This window comes from Apium graveolens, chromosome 11 (genome assembly GCF_009905375.1).
Source record: "Apium graveolens cultivar Ventura chromosome 11, ASM990537v1, whole genome shotgun sequence".
NCBI classification, from domain to species: Eukaryota; Viridiplantae; Streptophyta; class Magnoliopsida; order Apiales; family Apiaceae; genus Apium; species Apium graveolens.
Genome location: NC_133657.1, coordinates 18,730,371 through 18,754,797, shown reverse-complemented (window position 1 = coordinate 18,754,797; position 24,427 = coordinate 18,730,371). Strand labels below are relative to the sequence as shown.

General features: G+C 36.8%; 1 non-coding gene across 1 annotated transcript; it reads right to left on the bottom strand.

The window, feature by feature from the left end:
* Positions 1–1,918: 1,918 nt before the first annotated feature.
* On the bottom strand, positions 1,919–2,025 carry LOC141699318 (small nucleolar RNA R71). Its single transcript, XR_012565790.1, has one exon. It is a non-coding gene; the product is annotated as a small nucleolar RNA R71 (small nucleolar RNA).
* Between the last annotated feature and the right edge of the window lie 22,402 nt (positions 2,026–24,427).

Genomic DNA, 24,427 nt, shown 5'->3' with positions numbered 1-24,427 from the left:
AAAGACCAACTCATTGCAGCAAGAAAAGAAGAAAATGGAATTTTCTCCAGTGACAGCGCGGACGCGCCCAAAGTACAGAGATACAGCGCGCCCGCGCTGATCAAGCGCGCGCCCGCGCCGGGTCGAGAAATTTAAATCCTGATTCCATTGGGCTTCTGATTGGAGGACTTCTACTACGCATGAGCTGCTATATATACCTAAATAAAGGTCGTTTTTCATAAGGAGACGTACCAGAACACAAGAAGAAGGCGTAAGAAGACCGTTTTAGCACAATTCAACGAAGGCGAAGAAGATCTAGTTTATACTTGTGATTCTTTGTTTAAGTTATAACTATTGGATGCTAGTTTTCTTATTCGTGAACCTATACTCTTATTTCGTACTTGGTTTATTATTTATTCAGTATAAAGACTACATTTATTATACCATGTTTTCATCGGAACCCATGTTAATGATGAGTCCGATTATGGGCTAATCGTTATCATGGGGTTCTAGCGGATTTATTTATGGATTTCTTTAGTTAATTTGTTTCGATGCCTTAATGTGTGGTGATTGTATGATAATCTACTTTTGGTTGTGCTTATTTGTCTTATGAGCGTCGCGAACTTATAAGATAGCGTATTAATTCTTAATGAAGCGAAAGTGAATTTAAGAGTTTAGAACTTGCCATGCTAGCATAGGTTCATGTATTTGTTATGAATGATTAGTAGGTAACTTTAACCATCTTACTTGCCCTGTGTAATCATGATAGATAACTTGTGCATTAAACCATTATGTTGTCAAATTCTATAGACATATAGGGTCTCAATATATTTGGTATCTATTCAGCTTCTATCACTTTTGTGGATGTCTGGTAGTATTGTATTCGTACAATAAAAGTTGACGTTTATCGGTTTCGTATTATCTGATTAGCTTCATCACCATTACATGCTAAGGTTAAGAACGAAACGGCTATTGAATGAAATATTTAATGAAGTTAGAATCCCATGTTTGTGTCATATATTATTCAAATCTCTTTAATCTCTTAGTTAATGTTCTCTAGTATAATTCTCAATAATTAATTGTAGTATAATCAAAACCCAAATTGTTATTCGTCTTAGCATTGAATAATAGCCATATCATTATTGCATAAGTGCATAAATCACAAGTTAATCTAACCAGTCTCTGTGGGAACGAACTAGAAATAATTCTATATTACTTGAGATTGTGTATACTTGCGTGAATTATTAGCACGTGCTTAGCGACTAACAATTTTTTGGCGCCGTTTCCGGGGATTCGGTGTTAACTTTTAGTTTATGTGTTTGTCATCAGTGATCGTTAAAGTTCATTGACTCGGACATTGTTACTTACCTACTCTTTTCCTTGTCGTGTTTCAGGTACTCTAGCGAGCGTGTATGCATACGCGTTCGCGGGCTCGTAAGAGAACTCTGGATCAAGCCGAGGGAGAAGCTGTAGTGATTCGTAGGGAAGTTTTTGAGGACGAAGAGAAAGTGGAAGAAGAAGAAAAAGCCGGGGATCCAGCTTTAGTAGTGATGGGAGATCAAGCAAAAATTCCTAAGGCTTTGATGGACTATTCTCAGCCTAAGATCAATGATATTCAGTCAAGCATCATCAGACCAGCCATCTCGGCTAAAACTTTTGAGATCAAGTTGAGCATGATTCAGATGATACAGAACTCAGTTCAGTTTGGGGTATCTCCTACAGAAGACCCCAACATGCACATCAGGGATTTCATTGAGATCTGCGATACTTTCAAGTTTAATGGGGTGACTGAAGATGCTAAAAGCTGAGGCTTTTCCCATTCTCTCTGAGGGATAAATCAAAGTGCTGGTTATATTCTCTATCACCAGGGTCTATCACCAAATGGGAGGATCTTGCTCAAAAGTTTCTCACTAAATTCTTTCCTATGGCGAAGACTGCTACAATCAGGAATGCTCTTACTCAGTTTGCACAACAAACTGGAGAATCTCTGTGTGAGACTTAGGACCGATATAAGGAGATGCTAAGGAAGTGCCCACACCATGACATGCCTGATTGGATGATTATAAACTATTTCTACAATGGTTTGGGCGCACAGTCTAGACCTATGCTCGATGTAGCATCTCATGGAGCCTTAGGGGCCAAAAGCTATAATGAAGCTTATGAGTTGATTGAGCTCATGGAAGCTAATGAATACCAGAATCCTACGCAAAGAATGTTGCAAGGCAAGGTCACAGGAATTCTGAAAGTAGATACAACTACTGCTATAGCTGCTCAACTTCAAGCTTTGACGATGAAAGTGGACTCTTTGGCTAATTATAGAGTTAATCAAATCACTAGTATTTGTGAACTTTGTGCGGGGGAACATGAAACTGAGCAGTGTGCGATTTCTAGCGAATCAACTCAATTTGTGAGCAACTTACAGAGATCACAGCAGCAAGCTCCACCCACTTATCATCCCAATAACCACAATCATCCTAACTTCAGCTGGAGCAACAACTAGAATGCAGTACAACAACCTTATCATCCATACACAACAAAGCAGTATAACCCTCCTGGGTTTCAACAACCGCAATATGCCCCAAGGAAACAATTTCAACTTCAGCAGTTACCGCAAGCTAATGAAAAATCTGAATTGGAGGAATTGAGGCTCATGTACAAGAGCCAAACTGTTTCTATCAAGACCTTGGAGAATCAGATTTGGCAGATTGCTAATGCATTACTGAATCGTCAACCTGGCACGCTTCCAAGCGATACTGAAGTGCCAGGCAAGAAGGAAGCTAAGGAGCATGTTAAGGCAATCACATTGAGGTCTAGTAAGGTTACAAATACTCCAGAATCTGAAGTTGAGGCTGAAGAAGAAGAAGTGCAGAAGGAAGCAAAAGTGGAACCAAGGAAGACTACTGTTGAGCACACTCCTCCTGAGGGTAATACAAGGGAGAAACAGATCTATCCTCCACCTCCCTTCCCTATGAGGCTGTAAAAGAAAAAGTTGGATAAGCAGTTTGAGAAGTTTCTGGAGGTGTTCAAGAAACTTCACATCAACATACCTTTTGCCGAAGCTCTTGAACAAATGCCTAGAAATGCGAAGTTTATGAAAGCAATTCTCTCTCAGAAGGTGAAGCTTGATGACTTAGAGACTGTTGCTCTCACGGAGAAATGCAGTGCTGTGATGTAACAGAAGTTGCCTCCGAAGCTTAGAAGCTTAAAGATCCTGGAAGCTTCATTATTCCTTGCACAATTGGAAAGGTGTCTTTTGACAAGTGTTTATGTGACTTGGGAGCCAGCATTAATCTGATGCCCTTGTCAATCTTTAAGAAGTTGGACTTGCCTGATCCAAAACCTACTTATATGACTTTGCAGTTGGCCGATCGTTCTATTACTTATCCTAGAAGTATTCTTGAGGATGTTTTGGTCAAGGTGGATAAACTCATCTTCCCTGCTGATTTTGTAATTCTTGATTTCGAGGAGGATAAGAAGATTCCCATAATCTTGGGAAGACCTTTCTTGGCGACCGGCCGAACCTTGATTGATGTGCAGAAAGGTGAGCTCACCGTGCGAATGTTGGATCATGATGTAACTTTTAATGTGTTCAATGCGATGAAGTTCCCTATGGAAAACGAGGAGTGCTTAAAAGTGGAGTTGGTTGATTTTGTGGTTACTTCAGAACTTGATCAATTGCTAAGGTCTGATGCCTTAGAGAAAGCCTTGTTGGGGAATTCCGATAGTGAAGATGATGAAGGGGACAAGCAGTTACAATTTCTGAATGCTTCTCCCTGAAAGAGGAAGATTGATATGTGTTAGGAATATGTGTATTAGTTTGATGATAAGTTAAACAAAACACTTAAGTAGAAATCTAGTGTTTGTAGCCTCAACGGATAAGACCATTTTGGCTATCCGTTGAAGGAGTAGCTTCACTTAGAAATAAGTTTAGTATTGTACCACATTTCAGTCTCTGTATTTAAGTTGTACTTCTTAGATGTTGTGGGAAATTATCAGTCATGTTGACTACTAGTGGATATGCAAATAGGAGGGCTAATTGTAAATATTAGTATCAACTGATATTAAAGACCTTCAACGGATAAGAAACAAAGCTTCAACGGATGTCTCTAAAGCTTCAACAGATAAGATCCATCAACGGATAAAGCTTCAACTGCTAATGCATCAACGGATAAAGCTTTAACGGATAAAGCATCAACGGATGAAAGCTTCAACGGATGCTTAGTTCAATAGCAGTTGATAGTGACAATTCATAAGCTGATAGAGGCACTTGGGTTGACAGAGACAAACTGGAATGTGGCAGCCTCTAGGAGGAATCAAGAAAATGCCGCATTTCCATTCTGGTGCAAACAAGGAAGTATTCAAAGATTCACAGCCAAACCTAAATTGCATTGGATAGAGAAATGAAGAAGAAACATGTGAAGAACCTTTTAATTGTATTTTACAGTTTTGTCTTCACTTGTAAACTTGGTGATATATAAGCCAAGTAGCAGCTAGTAATTAGGTGTGAATTTTCCAGAGCTATTTAGAAAAATCCAGAGAGAAAATCATCTAGTTTGTACTAGGAAGCAGCTGTGATTTAATTCTTTGAATCACAGATTTTCTGAAATAACACATCTCTGGTGGAACAACAAATCCACCAGAAAAGTTTTTAAGTCTGTTGTGTTCTTTACATTTGTGTTTGAATATATATCTGTCTGCATTAGCTCAAAGCAATTCACACACACTTGCTCATCAAAACACATAGACTAGAAACTGCTCAAAACTTGAAAAAGTTTTGAGATTTACATTCAACCCCCCTTCTATAAATCTCATTGTTAGTTCACTGGGAATAATAATTGGTATCAGAGCAAGCTCTTAACATACAAAGAGTTTAAAGATCTATTCTGCTAACATCATGAGTGCACAGAAGATTCCTCCTGCTACCAACATGAGTAGGAAGGATATTGGTATAAAGATTCCAGTCCTGGAAAAAGATAACTATCATCACTGGAAAGTGAAGATGCATTTACATCTACTGTCTCAGGATGAAAGCTACATCAACTGCATTGAAAATGGTCCTCACATTCCTCACAAAGTGGCCACAGCTGCTACTGCAACAGTTGCTTTTGGACAGTCCATTCCCAAGCCAAAAGCAGAATGGACTATCGAAGACATGGAAGAAATTCGCAAGGACAAGAAAGCCATGAACATTCTGTTTAATGGCTTAGATCAAGATATGTTTGACAATGTCATTAATAGCCAAACTGCAAAGGAAGTTTGGGATACTGTGCAAATCATCTGTGAAGGTACTGAGCAGGTTAGAGAGAACAAGATGCAGCTTCTTATTCAACAGTATGAATATTTTTACTTTGAAGAAGGAGAATCATTAAATGATACCTTCAACAGATTTCAGAAATTGTTAAATGGATTGAAGCTGTATGGTAGAGTGTACCAGGTCAAAGATTTCAACTTGAAATTTCTGAGGTCTCTACCAAAGGAATGGAAGCCTATGACTATTTCTCTAAGAAATTCTCAAGATTATAAGAACTTCACACTTGAAAGATTATATGGAATTTTGAAGACTTATGAACTTGAGATGGAGCAAGATGAGCTGTTGGAAAAAGGAAAGAGAAAAGGAGGATCAGTTGCACTTGTAGCTGACAATGAGAAAATTGAAGCCAGGAATGAGGAGAAGACAATGCCAAGTCTCAAAATTGGCACAAGCAAATCAGAATCAAGCAAGGGAAAAAAGCAAGTAGCTGAAGATGAAGACAATTCCAGTCAAGATGACTCTGATGATGTTGATGAACATCTGGCTTTTCTGTCCAGGAGGTTTGCAAAGATGAAATTCAGGAAAAATACAAAATTCACTAAGTCAAACAAAAACATGGTGGACAAATCTAAGTTCAAATGTTATAACTGTGGCATTAGTGGACACTTTGCAAATGAGTGCAGGAAGCCAACCTCTGATAAGAAGAAATTTGAGCAAGTTGATTACAAAAAGAAGTACTTTGATTTGCTCAAACAAAAGGAAAGAGCTTTTCTCACTCAAGATGATTGGGCAGCTGATGGAGCCAATGAAGATGATGATATGGAATATGTCAACCTAGCCCTGATGGCTAATTCTGATGAAAATGAAACTAGTTCATCAAGCAACCAGGTAATTACTACTGACCTCTCTCAGCTTTCTAAAAATGAATGCAATGAAGCCATAAATGATATGTCCAATGAATTATATCATTTGCGTGTTTCCCTTAAATCACTAGCTAAAGAAAACACTAGGATCAAAGAGAATAATGTGTTTTTAAGTGATAGGAATGATGTGTTAGAGGATCAGGTAATTGAGCTTGAAAAGATTAAACTTAAATGCTTGATTGTTGAGAGTGAACTAGAAGAAGCTGTTAAGAAAGTAGAAATTCTTTCTAAACAGTTAGAAAGTGAGCAAGAGGTAATCAAGGCATGGAAAACATCTAGGGATGTTAGTGTTCAGATTGCCAAGGTTCAGGGAATTGAATCATTCTGTGAGAATGCCTGGAAGAAAAACAAAAAGGAGTTAGAATTAATTGATGGATTATCAACGGATGTGGAATCAACGGATGATGAAAGTTATCCGTTGAAGGAAGAAAAAGAGCATCCGTTGAAGGCTCATCAATTAAAACAGGCAAGTGATTCTAAAAAGAAAAATTTCAATAAGAAGGATGGTTCAACTTTCAAGAACTTTGTCAAAGAAGGAGCTAGCACATCCAAAGATGCCAGTAAGGTGAACATAGGACACATGACTTTAGATCAGCTAAAAAATAGGCTTAAATTGGTTGAGGATAAAAAGGAAACTAAAAGAAAATCTAATAGAAATGGGAAGGTAGGGATTAATAGACACAACAATTACACACCTGATAAGTATGCTCCTAGAAAAAGCTGTGTGCATTGTAAAAGTGTTAATCATCTATCTAATAACTGCAAGTCTGTTAAGAATGCTCCCATGCCTTTAATTCCCTCCATGCCTAACATGTCTATGTCACATCTGCATGTTATGCCTGTTATGTCTCATCAGAATCCTCATGCACATTTTGCAAACATGCTATATGTTAATAATCCCTATTTTACTGCATTCAGTATGCCTCAGATGCCATACAACATGCCTATGTGGAATAATATGTTTGCACAATCCATGCCTTATCAAATTCAATTGAATGTGCTAAATGATTCTGTGACTAACCCTACTCTTCAACCAACTACATCTGAGATCAAGGTTGACCCAAAGTTACCTAAGTCAAAAGATGCAGGAGGAATGAAGTCTAGGAAAAAGACTAACAAGGCTGGACCCAAGGAAACTTGGGTACCAAAATCAACTTGATTGATTTTGTTGTGTGCAGGGAAAAAGAAGGAATCTATGGTACTTGGACAGTGGCTGTTCAAGACACATGACAGGAGATTTCACCCTGCTCACAGAGTTTAAGGAGAGAGCTGGCCCTAGCATAACCTTTGGAGATGACAGCAAAGGGTTCACTATGGGATATGGCTTGATTTCAAAAGAAAATGTCATCATTGACGAAGTTGCATTAGTTGATGGTCTCAAACACAATTTATTGAGCATCAGTCAACTATGTGACAGAGGGAATACTGTTTTCTTCAATTCTGAAGCCTGTGTTGTCACAAGTAAGAAGGACAACAAAGTGGTTCTAACTGGAGTTAGAAAAGGGAATGTGTATTTAGATGACTTCAACTCTACAGATGCAGAATCAATTACTTATCTTTTCAGCAAAGCAAGTCCAGTTGAAAGTTGGCTATGGCACAAGAAGCTGTCCCATTTGAATTTCAAAACAATAAATGATCTATTCAAAAAGGACTTAGTTAGAGGATTGCCCCTAGTAGAATTCACAAGGGATGGGCTGTGTGATGCTTGTCAGAAAGGAAAGCAAAAGAAAGTATCATTCAACAAGAAGCTTGAATCTGCAATTGATGAACCACTACAACTGCTACACATGGATCTTTTTGGACCAGTCAATGTATTGTCTATTTCAAGGAAAAGATATTGCCTAGTGATTGTAGATGATTTCTCAAAGTTTTTATGGGTTCATTTTCTTGGATCAAAGGATGGAGCTAGTGAAATCATTATCAATCATATCAAGCAAGTCAACAATCATCCTGATTTCAAAGTAAGGAATATTAGGAGTGACAATGGTACTGAGTTCAAGAATTCAACCATGAAGTTGTTCTGTGAAGAAAATGGGATCATGCATGAGTTCTCAGCTCCAAGGACTCCATAACAAAATGGTATGGTGGAAAGGAAGAACATATCACTAATTGAAGCTGCAAGAACAATGCTTGAAGAGTCAAAACTCCCAACATACTTTTGGGCTGAGGCTGTTAACTGTGCATGTTACACTCAGAATATTTCTCTAATTAATCAGGCAAAAGGCATGACTCCCTATCAATTGTTCAAGAGAATAAAACCAACTTTAAACTTTCTGCATGTCTTTGGTTGCAAATGCTACATTCTAAGGAATCACCCTGATCACAAAGGAAAGTTTGATGCAAAGGCTGATGAAGGAATATTTGTTAGTTATTCTGCTGGAAAATCATATAGGGTCTACAATCTAAGAACCAACATTATCATGGAATCTGTGCATGTTGTGTTTGATGATAAAAAGATTGATGGACTGACAGATGAGGGACATCATGAAGGACTCAAATTTGACAACATTGAGATATATTGTGATGATAGTGAAGATGAGAATGATGAAGAAGGCACCTCGAGAAGAATACAAAATCTGCCTTTGGATAATGCACAGACTACCGCATCCGTTGAAAGTCTTAATTCAGCTTCCGTTGAAAGAAGCAATGCAGCATCCGTTGAAAGACAAAGTGCATCATCCGTTGAAGTTCATAATGAAGCATCCGTTGATCATAGTCTGTCAACGGATACTCAATTCACTTCATCAGTTGATAGAACTCCCAATTCTTGTCAAAGGATCAGCAACTCAGGGGGAGTTTCAACCAATCAATATTCTATCTCACATCATGACAATACTGAGGCAACCTCATCCAGAGCTAATCTACCACCTCAAAGGAAATGGACCAATGATCACCCTTTTGAACTGATCATTGGTGATGCTACATCTAAAGTGCAAACTAGAAGGGCTACTCAAGATGATTGTCTGTATAGTAGCTTTCTGTCACAGGAGGAACCTAAGAGAGTGGAAGAAGCTCTATTGGATCCAGATTGGATTTTAGCAATGCAAGAGGAGCTAAACCAATTTGAGAGGAACAAAGTATGGAAGCTGGTACCCAAACCAAAGAACAAGAGTTCTATTGACACAAAATGGGTATTCAGAAACAAGATGGATGAAAATGGCATTGTCATAAGGAATAAAGCCAGATTGGTTGCTAAAGGCTATTCTCAACAAGAGGGAATAGATTTTGATGAGACATTTGCTCCAGTTGCCAGACTTGAAGCCATCAGAATCTTTCTAGCCTATGCAGCCCATGCCAATTTTAAGGTCTATCAAATGGATGTCAAGAGTGCATTTCTGAATGGGGAATTGGAGGAAGAAGTTTATGTAAGCCAACCCCCAGGATTTGAAGATCCAAATTTTCCAGACTATGTGTATTATCAGTTGAAAGCACTCTATGGACTAAAGCAAGCACCTAGAGCCTGGTATGAGACTTTGTCAAAATTTCTTCTAGATAATCACTTCACAAGAGGTACTGTTGACAAAACTCTTTTCTTTAGAAATGTTAATGGCTCTACAATACTTGTTCAAATTTATGTAGATGATATTATATTTGGATCTACAGATGATAAGCTTTGTAAAAAGTTTTCTAAGCTAATGCAAAGTAAATATAAAATGAGCATGATGGGAGAGCTAACTTATTTTCTTGGTTTACAAGTTAAACAAGTTAGTGGTGGAATTTTCATTAGTCAAACTAAATATATTTATGATCTTTTAAAGAAGTTTGACCTAATGAACTGTTCATCTGCAAAAACTCCCATGGCCACTGCTACCAAGCTTGAATTAAACAAGGCTGAAAAGTCTGTGGACATTTCAAGTTATAGAGGCATGGTTGGCTCACTTTTATATTTAACTGCTAGTAGACCTGATATAATGTTTTCTACATGTCTCTGTGCTAGATTTCAAGCTGACCCTAAAGAATCTCATTTAGTGACTATTAAAAGAATTTTTAGATATCTCAAAGGGACTCCAAATCTAGGAATTTGGTACCCTAGAGAGTCTGGTTTTGATCTAATTGGCTACTCGGATGCAGATTATGCAGACTGCAAAATAGACAGGAAAAGCACAACTGGCACCTGTCAATTTCTAGGGAATAAGCTTGTGCCATGGTTCAGCAAGAAGCAAAATTCTGTGTCTACATCAACAGCTGAAGCTGAGTATATTGCTGCTGGTAGTTGCTGTGCACAGATACTGTGGATGAGGAATCAACTATCTGACTATGGACTAACTGTTGACAAAATTCCTATATTCTGTGACAACACAAGTGCTATTGCCATTACTGAAAATCCAGTGCAGCACTCAAGAACCAAGCACATTGACATCAAGTACCACTTCATTAGGGAACATGTGATGAAAGGTACAGTGGAACTTCATTTTGTTCCAAGTGAAAAGCAGATTGCAGACATATTTACCAAGCCACTTGATGAATCAACATTCACAAGATTAGTAAGTGAGCTAGGTATGCTTAATTATTCATAAATTTATGTCCTCATTATAATCTGCTTTGAAGCCTGAAATGAATTTGCTGTAAGAACAAAGTTGGCTTTAAGTAAAGATTATTCTATCAATGGATATTCCCTATCCGTTGAAAGCCAAAATTGTTCTATCAACGGATGTTCATTATCCGTTGAAAGACAAATACATTTCTGGTAATTTTATCCTTCAACGGATAAAAACTATGTTAATCTTCAACGAATAATTATTTACCTCATCCGTTGAAGTGTCACATCAGTTACTTTAAGTGAGTCACAACCGTTGATTCTTTTACTTACCCGTTGATACATATATACACATGTGTATGTATTTGTATTAAAAGCAGTTTTCAGAATTTCTACAGTTTTCTTTATTCTCAAACGGCTGTAATTTATTTAAAAGTATCATTTAATCATTTTATTTACGTTTTAATTCAAGAAAGTATAGAAGCCCATTGAATTCTTATTTTTACTTTACGCTTTCTTGCAAATTTTACTCTCTTTCTCTCCCAAAACTCTCAAGTTTTTCTCTGCAACCTCTACTCACAACAATGGCACCAGTAGTCAAAATTATGTCTCAGTCTGGATTTGTTTATGAAAAGAACAATTTCGTAGCCTTGGTTGAAAAGAATGAAGCCCACTTTGATTATCACAAGATGATGGACTTCATCAAAAACTGCAAACTAATCTATGCAATGCTGGAAGCCCCAACCATTTACTGTGAGGTAATTGAGGAGATTTGGACAACTGCAGAGTTCAACTCCATAGATATGACCATTGCTTTCTCTCTCAAAGGTAAGGATTACTGTATTAACTGTGATGATATACACTCTTGCTTTAAGTTGCCTGAGAATAATGCCATGACACCACACATTGATAAAGATGTATCTGCTATGTTAGATTCCATAGGCTATTCTTTTAATTCTGCTAGTTTAGGAAGCATTAGAAGAAAGGGCCTTAGGAAAGAATGGAGTTTTCTTGGAGATGCCTTTATCAAGGTTTTCTCTGGGAAGATTAACAATTTTGATGCCATAACTTCATCTCTTGTTAATATGCTCTACATACTAGTTTCTGATAGGTACTTTAATTTTAGCAACTATGTCATGCTAGAATTAGGTTCCAGGTTAGGTAACAAAGCTAATAGACCTAATAACATCTACTATTCTAGATTCTTTATGTTATTGGCTAACCATGTTGCTGAAGGTTTGGTCATAACTAATGTGAGCAATAAGCTAAAATGCTGGGCACAAGAGAAAAGGGTCCTTGCAGACCTTTTGAGAATCAACCTCAACAGCCAGGTGCCATTGGTATATTTACCAATAATGAATGCACCTCAGGTAAGTGAGGTAAATACTTCTGCAACTCCTACTTTTTCCAACCCCATTGTTTCTTTGCCTTCTAGTGTGGTCATGAAATCTGTGTCTTTGTCCCAACAGAGTCCTACCAAAGCCACCAAAACTAAAATTCCAAAACACAAGTCAAAGAAAACCACCTCTGTTGTTTCTCAAAAGACAACAGTTGTAACAACTACCAAAACCCCTGAAGGGAGTGAACAGGGTGTGAGTGGTGAGGGGAGGGGTGAACATCAAGAAACCCCCCAGGATAAGGTGGGAGAGGTGAGTGGTACCCTAACCAACCAAGCCACAGTTTCTCAAAAGACTGTGGTGGTTCAAAAGGAGTCAAACACATCCCTAGTTGTATCCTCCCAAAAGGATGCAGCTATTGAAAATAGTCCCCAACCAGGGACACAGAACAAAAGAGGGAGGGACACTGAAGCCACACATTCACCTGTCAAAGCTTTTTCAAGAAGAAAGAAGGCTAAAACCCTAGTTTCCACACAGGGGGCACACACTGCACATATACATCCACCTGTATCTTTGCCTTCTCAAATTCAGCTTGATGTGGCTCCAGCAAATGTGGAGTCACAGCCCCATTCTCTCATAATAGACACACATCAATCACCAAATTCTCCATCACCCTCTCTGGATGTGGATATGATATTCACATCAATTCCTGATTCTCCCTCTTTAAAACTCAGGGAGGAGCCCCACTCAAATCCTAGTGATCATCATCTGTTAGATGACTTGTTGGATCATCAGCCAATTCTTTCAGACTTAGTTGAAGAATCTGTGTCCTCACTTAAAATCAATTCACACAGATTCAACAATTATGTCACTTTCAATATCTACATCTTTTCCTTCTTCAACAGATATCTCTCATCCGTTGACAAGTGGTTGTTCTTCGACGGATAAGCTTAACAGCAGTTATCCGTTGATATCATCAGTTTCCACTTCAATGGATACTCCCTATCCGTTGATGGTCTCTACACACATAACTGCTTCAATTCCAAGTGTAGAAGATATGGTTACTGTGCAATCACTTCTAGGATTGAGGGAAAGGAGTGTTAATTTGAGTGAGAGGCTGGGTTGCTCCCAGGCAAAAGGAGAGGTTGGGAGTCAAAACATGCATGCTATTTCTTCCAGCATGGCAAAAGTAAGTGAGGGGAGTGCCACCTTAGTAGGTGAGGGTGAGGGTGTGAGGGTGTGTGTGAGCCAGGGGGAGCCCCTGATGTAAGAATATAGAGAAAATGAGAGAAAGGCAGGTACAGAAGCTATAAGGGTGGATCCAGCCATTGCTAGTGAGTCAATGATTGTGGATGATGCTGACAAGGGAAGATAATTTCAGCAACATTACAAAGCTGAAATTGATAACATTTCCTTGGATGCTGACACTTTTACTCATCCTGTTTCAGCCTATCAACTGTTGGCTGCTCAGGGCAATGTGGAGGCAGAGCAGACTTTGAACATTGTACACACTTCAGAATCTCTTCTAAGAGACAAAGCTGCTGTTAATAGTCTGTCTTCTGGATTCTCGTGCTTCAAATACTGTCTGTCAACAAACAATGCTAATAGACTGAATCTTATAATGGTAATTCTACACTGAATCTTTAACACTTCTGAAAACCTGAAAGTCTTCAAACCTTATTCTACACTGAGGTATGAACATGTTAATGAACTTCTTTCAGTGACCTGTAAGCAGACTTTAAAACTTCTTCTAATGTTTCATTTCTTTGTAGTTTTCTTATCTTCATTTCTTCCTGATTTGTTATGTAGACGTAGTATTATTTACATGTCATGTCCTAATATTGAGTTATCACGTCTATTATCCATACATCTTCACAATCTTACCAAAAATCTCCCCTTATTTGATTGTTAAACCTGACAAACAAATTTAATAGAGAGGATAACTTAAATAACAACTAGAAAAAGTTAAGTACCAGGACTTGTAAATAATGCTACTGGTTTTATGGATCAAATTCAGTATTTCCAGATTTCTTGAGTAACTGAAATCAAAGATGTTTGTTCCTTCAGCACTGAACTGATCTTCAATTAGTCTCATCATTAATTTATTGGTTCTTCAAGTCTCTACCAGATAATTCTTCTCAATCTTGAAGTAATCATCAATATCTTAAACTAAAATATTAAAATGTTGTCTCTAGGGCATAAACACTAACAATATCCCACTCGCACTAGAGTCAATCACCCATGTATCTAATACTCATGGAACTAGTATGACCATCGTGCTTCTGCTGCGACAAAGCCGTAGCCAGCGGGTCTACAACATTACCATCAATGTTCTCATTAATAAGGTGATAAAGCCTAAACACATGCCCAAACAGTCTTCTTGGCTGTTTTGAAAGTATCAATATATTCGGTTCCATTATAGAAACATCAATGTTCTTGTTTTGAACTATTCCAACTAACATCACTCATATTTAGAAAAAACACAAACCAGATATAGACACATAATCATCCCTGTCTGTCCAAAAATTAGGTTCAGAAACTACCTTCAGTGTAACCCTTTACAACCAGTTCCCTATCTTCTCCATACATCAAAAATAAATCTTTAGTCCTCTTTAACTACTTAAAAAGATTCTTGACAACTATCCAGTGACCCTCATCTGGATTAGATTGGTATCTGCTCATCATGCTCAAAGCATACAAAACATCAGGACAAGTACATATCATTGTATATATTATAGATCCAATTGCTGAAGCAAATGAAACTTTCTCAAACGGCCCTTATCATCTAATGATTTAGAGGGAAATTATCCTTAGAGATCACTATCTCATGAGACATCGAAACATATCCTTTCTTTGCCTCTTGCATCCTAAAATGACGCAATACTTGATCAATATATGTACTCTGACTAGGTCGATTAATCTCCTCAATGTATCTCTATAGATCTTGATCCCTAATATATAGGTAGCATTGCCTAAGTCTTTCATCGAGAAACTATTTCTCAACCAAGTCTTAACAGCATGCAGGGAAGGTATGTCATTTCCTATTTGTTATATGTCATCTACATATAATACTAGAAATATCACATGGCTCCCACTAACCTTCTTGTAAACACATGGTTCATCTTTGTTTTGAATAAAGCCAAACTCATTGACCATTTCATCAAAACAAATATTCCATCTCCTTGAGGCTTGCTTCAATTTATAAATAGATAGAAGCAACTTACAGACCATCTTAGAAAACTTTGGATTGACAAAACCCTCAAGTTGTATCATATATACATCATATTCAAGGCTTACATATAAGAAAGCGGTTTTGACATCCATTCGCCAAATCTCATAGTCAAAGTAAGTAGCTATTGCTAGCAAAATCCTGATGGACTTGATGATAGCAACTGGTGAAAAAGTCTCATCATAGTCTATACCATGAATCTGTTCGAAACCTTTTGCCACTAGTCGCACCTTATAGGTCTGTACTTTACCATCTATGTTAGTTTTCTTCTTGAAAACCCATTTGCACCCTATAGGTTTTACCCCTTCGAGTGGATCAACTAAAGTCAATATTTTATTTTGATACATGGATTCCATCTCGGATTTCATGGCCTCCAGCCATCTCTCGGAGTCTGGACTGTTCATAGCATCTTGGTAGGTGAGAGGCTCATCATTATCCGTAAGCATCACATCACCATCTTGAGTCAAGAGAAATCAATAATTTTTCTCGGGCTCATGGTAAATTCTACTTGATCTACGAACAACCTGTGTTTCCTGAACAAGATTACTTTCAACATTTTAATGTACATCCTGATCTTTTTCCAACTCTGGTTCAATGTTATCATGTGGTTCTCGATCTTCACCGAGATGTATTGTCCTCCCACTGATTTTATGAGAAAGTAGTTCTCCCTTAAAAAATACAGCGGTCTGAGCAATAAACACTTTGTTCTCGAAAGGATTATAAAAATTATACCCTAGTCTCACTTGGGTATACCACAAAATAGCATCTATCTAATTTTGGTCCAAACTTGCCAGAGGCTAAACATTTTACAAACTCTTCACGTCCCCAAATTTTCATAAATGACATGCTATGACGTTTATCAGTCCATATCTCATATGGAGTCTTTTGAACCGCTTTTGTCGGAACTCGGTTAAATGTGTATGCAGCCGTTTCTAGAGTATAACTCCAGAAACTGATTGGAAGATCTGCTTGACTCATTATCGATCGCCCCATGTCCAACAAGGTACAGTTTCTCCTCTTAGAATATCTATTACATTGAGGTGTTTCAGAAGGAGTTAGTTGTGATACAATATCACACTCCTTTAAGAAACTCTTGAAATTGAGGCTTAAGTATTCTCCTCCACGATCTGATCGTGAAACTTTTATACTTTCCCCTGTTTGGTTTTCTACTTCAGCCTTATATTCTTTGAAAATTTCAAAAGAATCAGATTTGTCCTTCATAAGAACCACATATCCATATCTACTAAAATCATCAGTAAATATTAAGAAGTAGTATAAGCCACTCCTTGACATCGTACGCATTCGACCACGTACATCATTATGTATAAGTCCTAATCATTCGGTGGCCCTTTCACCTTATCAGGTAAAAGAAGCTTTAGTCATTTTTCCAATGAGACAAAGTTCACATCTTTTGTGTTTATATTTATGATGTCATGTCTAATCTGTTGTGTTTAGTTTCAGAACTTAATATCAGGACTTACGGGAAATCATAACTTACTGGAAATCAGAACTTACTGAAGTCAGAGCTTATATCAGAACTTAAGGCCGTCAGGATTTATATCAGGACTTAAGTGCGGGTACTTCAGATAAGGAATGCGGCTGATTTACAGGAGAGGATCTGGACTAAAACAAAAGAAGATATGCATGAAGAGTTGGACAGCTAGAAGACTTGTAGAAGATAATATCTGATTGATATATTTTAGGAGACAGAATTATATTCCATATCAATTAGAAGATATCTTGTAACTGTGTACTATATAAACACAACTTAGGGTTTACACTATAAGTGTTATCATTCACGAGAACATTATTTATTGTAATCTAGCAGCTCTTAGTGATATTGTTCATCATTGAGAGAGTAGTTTAACCTACTTTGTAACAGAGCTTATTATATTGAATAAACTTGATTACTGTTACATACTTATGTTCTAAATCAATTTCATTGTATAAACACTATATTCAACCCCCTTCTATAGTGTTGTGTGACCTAACAAGTGGTATTAGAGCCTCTCTGTTGATTTACAAACAGTGAGATCCATCTTGCAATCATGTCTGAAGAAACATAAACTCCAACTAAGCCCACCAAAACTCAAGATACTCAAAACAATCAAACTCACAATTGATATGAGAGTATTATGGTTCCCATACTGAGAGCATCTGAGTATCCTATATGGAAGGTAAAGATGGCTATGTTTCTGGAAGCCACAGATCCAGAATACCTTGATAGAATTAATGATGGACCATATAAGCTACCAAGCTTTCTGTTGCAGTTGCTGATCAACCAGCAAAGATGATGCCAAAGGAGAAAGGTGATTACACAACTGAAGACATCTCATCTATTGCCAAGGATGCAAGGGTAGGGCATCTGCTTCATAGTGCAATTGACAATATCATGTCAAACAGGGTAATTGGATGCAAGACTGCAAAGGAAATATGGGATGCTTTGGAGACAAGATGCTAGGGAACTGAAGCCATAAAAAAGAACTGGAAGACTATACTCACTCAAGAGTATGAGCACTTTGATTAAAAAGCTGATGAATCATTAACTGATTTATATGACAGGTTTGCCAAACTCTTGAATGATCTGTCACTGATGGACAAGAAATATGATCTTGAAGATTCAAATCTAAAATTTCTTTTAGCTCTTCCTGAAAATTGGGATTTGAAGTCTACTACCATAAGAGACAACTATGACCTTGCTGAAACTACTCTTGATGAAATTTATGGTATGCTCAAAACTCATGAACTTGAGATGGATCAAAGGAGAAAAAGGCATGAAAGAAAGTCAAAGACAGTTACTCTTAAAGCTGAGGATGAATCTCCTAAAGTAGTTGTCTCAAAGAGGGGCAAATGAAAGGCTCTCATTATATAGTCTGATTCTGAGTCATCATATTCTGATGATGATGATTCATAATTTAAAAATTTATCTGAAGTGGATGTTGATGTTGGGAACCACGGACTTAGGGTGTTACTACGTTTTACGATAAAGATTACGAAAAGAGGATTACCTTGTTAATGGTTGATTCCACGCTCTTCTATTGTATTCCCAAATTCCCTTGAGCGAAGTGTGGCCTCCGTCTTCTCAAGTTATCCTTTCATCTTGCTCCTTGGTGGCTACAATATGTTTTCACACAAAACCAAGCAAGAAGAGAATAAGAATATATATAGGCTACAATAGGGACCATGGATAATTAGGTTGGGCCTTCTAATTACATCTTGAGCCTAGCCCAATGTAATTAAATATTAATTCAATCCACTAAAGAATTAATATTTGCACTACCTTTCCTAATACCATAATTTAATTAATTCGGTTCCAATATTATTTGCTTATTAAATTCCCCATGTTTAAAATATCATATGTCCATTAATTAAATAAATTACTGATAATTTATTTAATTAATATCTTTTATCCTTGATCATCCACTCAACCTTTATTTAATTATGCCAGAATAAATTCCACCTGCAGAGTTTCACATAATTAAATCTTTTTGAGCTTTCAAGGGGACATCATTAACCCGAATATTATCAGGACATGGATTCCTTCAACAAATAATATCCACCATGTATATAATTCCATCACCCAAAATATAATGATATAATTCAAAATAATTATTTCATATATAAATCAAAGCATGTAAATAATATACACGTGTCAATTATTATTTCCGGATTAAGAACCTAAGCATTAATAATAACATAGAATCTTAGTTCTCCTTCTTAATCAGTATTAAGGGAACAATTCTAAATTTGATCCTGTTCAATATACACAAAGTATACTAGTATTATTTATTAGTCAATATAAACTAATCTAAATAATACTACAGCCATACCAGTGGATTGTCCAACACCACCTGTGCTGTAAACCTTATTATATTATATAACCATATTTAACAATCTAATATTCTGTATCTCATTTGATACTAGATTGTTCACAATATATAATATTAGACAACATGTAAACATTCAAATGATTCTCAAATAAACTGGCCAGAAATAAATGTACATACTTCAAATAAATATTTTCAGTATACACTAACAGTTGATGTATATATGATGCAACTGTGTGCTCTTATGATGAAGGGTATCACAAAGATAGCCTAAAAGAAGTTCAGAAAGGGCAAGAAGTTTTCCAGGAAAGGTGGAAGTTCTGAAAAGAAAGGGTTCATAAAGTCTGAAGGCAAAGGAGGAAAGTCTGACATAGGAGATAACTCAAATGTCAAATGCTACAATTGTTGTGAAAGAGGCCACATCTCTCCTGACTGCAAGAAAGGAAAAGGTGATAAAAGCCAGATACTTATTATAAAGAAGAAAAACTGGGCAGACACTTCAGATTCTGAAGATGAGGTGAACAATGCCTTAATGGCAAATGCTGATAGCAGTTCTAATGCTGCTGAATTGAAGGTACCTCATTCAACTCTTGCTTTTCATACTGATGATATTTCTGAGCTAAGATTATATCTTAAAACCATGTTCATTAGTTTTAGAGATCAGACTTTAACAAATGAAAGATTAACATCTGAAAGTCTTGCTCTTAGAAACAGAAATGACTACTTAGAAAAAGAGTTAGTTATATTTCATCAAACTCAGAAAGAAAGAGATGAGGCTTTGTATGTTAGAGATGAAGTGCTAAAATTGAATAAATCTTTTAATCTGAACTGGAAAAGGAAAAGGAGATAATCAAAACTTGGACTAACTCTGGAAGAACAACTCAGAAAATCTTAGAAATTGGAAATTGGAAAGAAGGACTAGGTTATCTAGATGATAAAGAAGAAAAGGAAACTGTGTCATCTAAACCAAACTTTACCAAGAAAGCTAAAAAGCCAAAGGTAAATCCTGTTAAATTTGTTGCAAAAACTGTTGTGTCAAAATATGAAAAGATGAATGATTCTAAAACAGAAGTCAAAGAAAAGTCAACTTCTGACAAATTAAAACATGATAAACCAATTGTGGTAAATGTTGGCTTAATGAAAAAGAAGCAGCTTAAGCATAAGATGAAAGAGATTAGAAATGTGAACAAGGTAAAGGAAGCTAGGAAAAATAGGAATGGGAAAGGAAGGTGTGAATAAAAGCAATAATTATATGCCTGTTCCTAATGCTCCTAGAAAGAAATGCTATAATTATGGAAACTCTAACCATCTTGCTTCTTTTTGCAGGAAAAATAAAGATATAAACTCTTTACCTCCTAGATCAGGAGTTAAGAGTCAGTCTGTTAGGTTTAAACCCCAAAATCCTTGTTTTCATTGTGGTAGTTTATGGCATTCTATTTATACTTGTAAGGAATATCATAGTTTGTACTATGATTATTATCAAATAAAACCTTCTTTAGATAAAGTTAGTGTAATTTCTTCTAGTGTAAGTTCTGATGCAAAGTCTGATAAAAAGCATGTTACCATAAACTCTGAAATTAAATCCCCTGCAAATGCTAACAAACTTAAAAAGGCCAAAGGATCCAAGCAAGTCCGGGTCCTTAAAACTAACCAATAGCGGTCTTTGTGATTGCAGGGCAACAGGAAAAATATCCTGGTTCTGGACAGTGGATGTTCAGGACATATGACTGGAAATAAAGCCCTGCTATCAGACTTTGTGGAGAAAGCTGGCCCAGGAGTTTCTTGTGGAGATGGCAACATGGAAAAGACTTTGGGATATGGCAATATCAATCTTAAGAATGTCATAATTAAAACAATAGCTCTTGTCTCAGGACTTAAACACAATCTGCTAAGTGTGAGTCAAATCTGTGACAGAGGTTGTCATGTGGATTTCTTTGAAGAACACTGTGAAGTTGTAAGTAATTCTACAGGCAAAGTGGTTCTGAAAGGTTACAGACATAGTAACATATATGAAGCCAGACTTTCAACAAATTCTGATGGTTCTGCAATCTATCTGTTAAGCAGAGCATCAATTGAAGAAAGTTGGAATTGGCACAAAAGACTCTCTCATTTAAATTTCAACAACATAAATGAGCTAGTAAAAAAAGATCTTGTGAGAGGACTGCCAAAATCAGTATTTGCTCCTGATGGTCTTTGTGACTCATGTCAAAAGGCAAAACAAAGAAAATCTTCATTCAAGAGTAAAACTGAATCCTCAATTCTTGAGCCTTATCACTTACTACATGTTGATCTATTTGGTCCAGTCAATGTCATGTCCATTGCAAAGAAGAAATATGCTATGGTTATAGTGGATGAGTTCACAAGATACACTTGGGTGTATTTCTTGCACAAGAAGAATGAAACTGCATCTACTCTAACTGATAATGTCAGACAGCTGGATACGTTAATCGAAGATTCTGTTAAAATCATAAGAAGTGATAATGGCACTGAGTTCAAGAATTCAATCATGGAAGAGTTCTGCAAAGAGCATGGAATAAAGCAGGAATTTTCTGCACCTGGAACTCCACAGCAGAATGGAGTTGTAGAAAGAAAGAACATGACTTTTATTGAAGCTGCATGGACTATGCTTGATGAAGCAAAGCCACCAACCTATTTTTGGGCTGAAGCTGTGCAGACTGCTTATTTTACACAGAATGCTACACTCATAAACAAGCATGGAAAAACACCATATGAGATGGTGAAGAAAAAGAAGCCAAATCTGAAATACTTTCATGTATTTGGATGCAAGTGTTTTGTTCTTAAGACTTATCCTGAACAGCTGTCAAAATTTGATCTAAAAGCTGATGAAGGAATTTTTGTTGGATATCCACTTTCCACAAAAGCCTTCAGAGTCTACAATTTAAGAACAAGGGTTGTCATGGAATCTATCAATGTATCTTTTGATGATAAAAAGATTACTGGACTTGAAGATTTCAATGATCATGATCATCTGAGATTTGAAAATGAAGATATAAATTCTGATTCTGTAAATTTTGATGACCTAAATCCTGATCCTGTAAGTTCTGACGGGTTAAACTCTGATGTCGTTGAAACTGTGGTAACTGCTCCAAAGGTAAATGCACTTGTTCAGGGGGAGCAAGCTAATGATCCTACCACATCTCAAGACTCTCAAGAAGCATCAGAACCTGTCACCGGCTCTTCAAGTTCTGATTCATCAAGTTCTGATGAGCCAAATTCTGATAATTCTGGAAACTCTGATTCTTCAATTCCTAAAGGATCCAACTCAAAATCTGAAATTTCAGAGAGCATAACTTCAGGGGGAGCTGTTAGGCACAAAGCATGCGCTAAATAAATCACGCAAGTATACGCGTTCGCAAGTAATATAGAATGATTTCTAGTTCGTTCCCACATAGACTTTGATTAATTACATTTAATTAACACTTACTCACCAATATATGATTATTCTTCAATGCCAAGACAATAACAATTAAGGTTGGTAAACTAACAATTACTACGAGAATTAAATACTTGAATTAACAATATTAAACACACATGAGATCCAAACATTATTACTACTTCATTCAATAGTTATTGTTATTAACCTTAGCATGTAATGGTGATGATATTAATCGAACAACAAGAAACTGATAAACGCCAACTTTCATTGTACGAATACCATTCTACCAAGTATCCACAATTAAGATAGAAGTTGAATAGGCATCAATTATGTTGAGACCCTATATGTCTACAGAATTTGATAACATAACGATTTAAGTGCAAGTTATTCATGATGATTACATAGGGCAAGTAAAACGGTTAGAGTTACCCACTAATCATGCATACAATACATGAACCTATGCTAGCATGGCAAGTTCTAAATCTCAAGATTCACTATCACTTCACAAGAGATTAACAGGCTATCTTACATGTTCGCGACATACATAAGAAGAATAAGAACAACCTATACTAGATATCATACAATCACCACATACCAAGGTATTAAACAATTAACTAAAGAATTCCCTAGTAAATCTGTTAGGATCCCATGATCACGATTAGCCCATAATTGAACTCATCGTCACCATGGTTCATATGAAAGCATGATAATAACACAATGATATAAGGCTAATAAAAATACTTAATAAATAATAAAGTACGTCACAAGAGTATTAAGGTTCAAAGTATAAAGAAAACTAGCATCCACTGTTACAACGAATTAAAAGAATCATAAGATAAATGTATGCTTCCTTTTCTTCGTTGTTGCGTGCTAAAACGGTCTTCTCAATCTTCTTGCCCTTGCTCTAGATGATCTTTTTTTTAGAAAACGTCTTACTATAAGGTTTATATAATAACACAAGAGAACCAGCGCCAACAGAAGCCCAATTGTACTAGAATTAATAAAATCCAGATTCTAAATTTCCGCCCGCAGGCGGTCGCCTGTTGTCTCCACGCGGCTGCCTGCTAGCACGCGGTCGCCTGCTCCTAGCGCGCGGTCACCTTTTACCCTTCTGGAAAATACTTTATTTTGCTTCTGTTTGTGCTGATTTCTTCGCTCATCGCCCCTAGACTGATTCCAAGCACTTCCTTAAGCTTTATTTGATAAAAACCACCTATCTAAGCAAGTAATATCCTGAAATGCAAAAACACTAGAAAACGCGTCAATTACACAAAATACTTGAGTTCAAGACACCAATTCAAGCCGATATGAGACACTCTAAGTGGTATAAAATGCCACTTATCACACCCCCAAACTTGAATCGATTCTTTTCCTCGAGCATCACAGACTCAAACTCAGAATAAAATATGCATGAATACAACTTATATGAATGTAGCGATCCCCTCGCGATGACTAAACCAACCAACACATGACATATCAACAAATGCAATTAGGTGACTAAAGATCAATCAAATAACGCAACCTAACATACAACTAGAAATGTGGTGTGTGCTAATGCTTAACAGATATGCTTCGAAACTAGATCAATCACCATAACTTAATTATCCTCAAGACAATCACAAGCTTATATGAAGAATATATTTCTAGACACAAAATGACTTATAACACTTCAAGATTATTGGAGTTTATTACGGAATTATGCTTTTATTCAACACATAAAACAAATGCTTATTTGATCGTGCAATGAGTGAGGTCCACAAAAGACTTATGCAATGGTACCCAGCGAGCGTTAGGTTAGCGGATCCCAGACTATAAAAGCCTTAGGTCACTAGGCACAAAGTCCCCTAAGAACTTAATAACTCGAATACCAAAGAGCCTACTCGTGATCAATTGTGCATTAAACCATATTTTTTTCTCTTTTTCTTTTCTTTTCTGAGCAAGTGCGTTTCGTTCCATCTTGATTAACCCTAGACCACTCATATGCAATACGAGCCGGCTACTAGCCAT